Genomic DNA, 4,856 nt, shown 5'->3' with positions numbered 1-4,856 from the left:
TTCACAATGTATATGTATATCAAAATGCCATTCTGTACTTCATAAGTTTTTAATTATTGTACTGTCCACAGCCCAGTTGTACAAGGGCAGTGGAATAGGTTGCCAAGAGGCTAAAGAAGATACCCAGAGATGGCCCTGCGCAGGCTTGGCCAGGGCCGCGTGCACCTGCCCTCTGCTGGCTCCGCAGGTTCCTTGGTCTTCTCAACTTCTCCCCTGGTATCGTGGGAGAGAGAGGCCAAGATGGCAGATGAAATCACTAAGGCTCAGGTCGCCCAACCTGGCAGCGACACCATCTTCAGGAAGATCTTCTGCAAGGAAATCCCCACCAAAATCATTTTCGAGGATGACCAGTGTCTTGCTTTCCATGACATTTCCCCTCAAGCACCAACACATTTTATGGTGACACTCAAGAAACATATAGCCCAGATTTCTGCTGCAGAAGATGATGATGAAAATCTTCTTGGACATTTGATGATTGTGGCAAGAAATGTGCTGCTGATCTGGGCCTGAAGAGGGGTTATCGAATGGTGGTGAATGAAGGTGCAGATGGTGGACAGTCCGTCTATCATGTTCATCTCCATGTTCTTGGAGGTTGGCAGATGAATTGGCCTCCTGGCTAAGCTCATGTTGGGGACAGTTCTCCCTTCTCTAGGCAATGATTATGTTTGCATCTTTCAATATGTTAAGCACATGATTATTTTTGGCTGGGTCTGGAGGTATTAAGGAAATACTTTAAATACCTATACATTGAGAAATTGTTGCATGGAAGAAGAAGAAGAAGGAGAAGGAGAAGGAGAAGGAGGAGAAGACAGAAGAAAGAAGAAGAAGAAAACCAGAGATGAAATGTGAGACATAAGCTTTATTGGAAAATGCCCACAGGGAGGAGACAGGTGGGAGACTGGACAGGTGCTTCACCAGAAAGTCCAGAAGGTCCACCTCCATTTCACACACAGCCTCCATGATGCATTGTCCAGTAGTACCCAGTTGGACAAGCATCTCCTCTCTCTGGTGTTCTGTTCTATACCAGTGATCACAGTGAGGGGGGAGGGTTATAGATTAGGTTACAGAAGCAGTGACATCATCAGTTCAGCATGCTTTGTCCCATTGTATGACCTATATTCCAAGGAACTTGGTGTGCATGTAAGAAAGCAGCTTTCTACGGACACTAACTTGCCCTAATACCCCGTGTACGTGAGAGAATGTCAGTGTCTTCAAGATTGCATGCATCTAGACATTCTGGCCCAGACTTTCTCTCATGAGGGGAACTTCAGGAACATGGAGCTTCATTGTCCTCTTTTTTTCCAAGGATGAAACACTCATCAATTACAAAAAATAAAAAATTAACAAGAAAAGTTCACTCTGCTCAGTGCTATGAATCAATTCAAAACAAATTATGAATAAGTCCTCAGGGAGCTTTTGATTCTGTGTGAATGATAAGAGAACCAATTTATAAGATAAATTCAGGAAACAGAAAAGGCTGTGTTACTGTTATTAGTTTCATCAGATACTATGGTTTGGATATGAGGTGTCCCCCAAAAGCCCCTGTGTTGATGCAGGAGTTTAAAGGATTAGATCAGGAAAGATGTAACCTAATTAGTGGATTGATCCACTTGATGGATGAATAATTTATGTGGATTACTAGGTGGTAACTGTAGTCAGGTGTGTCATGGCTGAAGGAAATGGTTCACTGGGGATGTGCCTTAGGGATTATGTATTTTGTCCTTGATTCTTCATGCTCTCTCTCCTGCATGAGCTGAGTAGCTTTCCTCTGCCATACCCTTCCATCATGATATTCTGCCTCATTTTAGACCCAGAGCAATGAAGTCAGCTGACTATAGACTGAATCTCTGAAACCATGAGCCTAAAATAAATTTTTCTCCCCTAAGTTGTTCTTGTTGTGTATTTCAGTCACAGTGATGAAAAACTAACATACCATGCCTGAATTTCTTATCCAACAAATAAAGGTAAATAATGCCTCTTCCATAGAATCAGATGAGAAAGATATCAGGTTAATGTACATAAAATCCTTGGGGCCAAGTTTGGCACTGACTGACATTCATAAATGACAGCAACTGCTGTTGGCTGAAGTTGTTGCTGCTTTTCTGCTATTGATAATCAGATCACAGTTGAATAAAGCAATCAGGAAACCTCTGTTTTACACATGATCAAAATTGAAGGAATTATATCTGAATTTTAAAAAAATGAGGGGATTGGTGTGGTCTAAGGTCCTTCTTGAAAAGAGGGTGAGGGGAGGGAGAATTGTCTTGCTTTTAGGTCTGCTCAGGAGAGACCACATACCTAGGGCCTAGGGAAACTAAAGCAGGGATTCAGGATCAGCAATCTCTCCCCCTTGATCTATTGTTTTCTATTTCTTTGTTTCACCTACAAAATCTCCCCTTCCATACATCAACCCCCAGACTTTTGTACTCAAAACTGCTGTACCAAATCCTCACTATCAGATGTCCCAGAAAGCAAAAATTGGGGTGTGGAGTTTTCAATGATGTAGAAGAAGAAAAAACTTTTCTCTGTTCTTTGGGTTCATTAACTAGGGCCCTGCAAATTACACTGACAAAGGATAGATTAACAGGGAGGAAAGCAGACAAGTTTTATTTGATGTTTTTATGAGGCATAGAGGCCTTCCTAGAAAAGAAGTGAAGATCCATCCCCAAGAAGCAGTTAGTCCAAGAGTTGATTAACCCGTTATAATAAAGAGTAATAAATTGTGAAGGCGAAATAAGGCCAAGGGAGAGACTTTTGAGACTTCTAAGGGCTGAATGCTGTGGGAGGGTAAATACACAGAGGAGACCAGTGGGGGACAAAGGCTGTCTTAGAGAGGTTGGTTTGTGCAGTCTCAGGGCTAATTTTCCATTATGGTTGTGGCTGTAAAACTTCCCCAGAAGAGGGGATTTATGGCATTCCTTATTTCTCAGGAGTCTGAAGCTCCAGGAAGGCATTTCTACATCTGGTCAATCTCAAATGTTTTCAGCTTACAATAATTCTTAAGCCAAAGTGGCCTGCTTTGGGGTAACATGTCCTGATCCCCTACAATAACACTGATACATAAACAAGAGAGAGCAAAACAACTCTTCAAACTTAAGTGCCTGGTCCAGGCTCACCCCTCAGAATCCATATCCCCTATGAAAAGATATGAAAAGATTCTCACGAAGATACTATTTTTGCTGTTGGATTGTTATTTTAAGGACTTTAAAAGGAGCTTCTAAATTGTACCTATTCTAATAAAACCTGAACTTTAACATGCACATAAAATCTTTTGGACTGACTGTTAAAGCTCAGAGTCTTGTGTGTGTGTGTGTGTGTGTGTGTGTGTGTGTGTGTGTGTGTGCGCGTGCACACATGCCCACACCCACCCCCACATAGGCTCATGGCATTAAATTCTACTGTCATTTTAGAAAAAAGGAGTGTAGAACACTCATTAATATTTTTTTATTTATACAAGTTACAATCTCATCTATTTTTTTCCTCATGATCTTAAATGGAACAATAATGCTAAATTTGTTTCTTTATGGATATTTCTGGTGCAGAAAGAAAAATCAGTGCAGGCATCAAACACAGCTTTTGGAAATTATCTTCCATGCCTAGCAGCCCCTAGACAAAGCAGAAACCAAACTTACATTAGTCATATGATACAAAAGACCACATCTAAAATCTCAGTAATTTTTAGTTCAAGTTATAGTGCTGCATGTTCAAAACAGAACAAAACGCGTTTTGTTTTTTCAAATGCTTATCACAAGTTTCATGTCAAGGCTACTGTGCATCAGTGGTGGTACAGGCATCTTTCTGTATTTCAATTTCACCAACATTTTTCTAGTTACATTAACACCCCCGATTAAACTTAAACTGCAAGTTTCTAAGGCAACAGAGATAATTGTGGCTGCTTCCCCCTGTATGCTCTTTGTAAATCACATTTTTAAGGGTAATTTTTGTAACAAAACATTGTTTAAATTGTTTCAAAGTTATAGCAATTATGTTTTCAATTATAAACATCAGAGTGGAAAGAAAAGTAAATTCTAGAACTCCAAAGCAGGATTATAATGCTGACAGCAGACAGATACAATTTTACTGGGTATCTCCTGGCTGCTTCTACTCCACACATATATTGCTATCTATTGTATTGGTTCTGGGCAGAGTAATAGAGGCATCTACTTAAACCAAGTTTAAAACTGTCCTCACTGCACTTGTCTTTCATTTAAACTGATTTCATACTGTGATATTTCAATATGTAGCCATGAAAATGACCTCTTCTGTACAGCTGAGGTGGAAACCACTTATTTCTTACTGATAATTTAATCTCATCCATTAAAACTTTGTGGTACTCATTGCATTTGACTCTAGTTTGCTTTCTATGTATTTGGTCTCGTGTGATTTCCAGCAACAGGGCTGCAATCACCTCATAGCTCCACTGGAGCTGTGATCCACTTTCAAACTCATGTAGTTATTGACAGGTCTCAATTCCTCATGGGTTGTTGACCAGAGGCCTCCTTCTGCTTTTGCCCGTGGGTTTCTTCACAGTGCAGCTCACAGCAAGGCAGTGGACTCCCCCCAGACTGAATAGAGAAGGGGGAGAGAGAAAGTGAGCAGAAAGCACACCAGCCAAGAGGGCCTGACACAGAAACCTCACCTTAGAACCATTTCCTCACTTTTCCTTGTATTCTCTTCATGAGATGCGTCACTAAGGCCAGGCCACACCCAACAGGAGAGAAATTAAGTCCTACTTCCACACAGTGGAGTATCAAAGAATTATAGACTATTTTTTAAGCTACTTGTAATGTAGCTCAGTGACAAAGTATTTGCCTCACATTCACAAAGCCCTGGGTTCGAGCCCCAGTTCCAAAACA

General features: G+C 40.8%; 1 pseudogene across 1 annotated transcript; it reads left to right on the top strand.

Annotated features, from left to right (window-relative positions):
* The first annotated feature begins 226 nt into the window (after positions 1-226).
* On the top strand, positions 227-731 carry LOC306665651 (adenosine 5'-monophosphoramidase HINT1-like; annotated as a pseudogene). Its single transcript has one exon. The product of its transcript is annotated as an adenosine 5'-monophosphoramidase HINT1-like (transcript).
* The last annotated feature ends 4,125 nt before the right edge of the window (positions 732-4,856 follow it).

This window comes from Sciurus vulgaris (assembly GCF_902686455.1).
Source record: "Sciurus vulgaris genome assembly, chromosome: 7".
NCBI lineage: Eukaryota > Metazoa > Chordata > Mammalia > Rodentia > Sciuridae > Sciurus > Sciurus vulgaris.
This window is presented reverse-complemented; position numbering and strand designations above follow the sequence as displayed.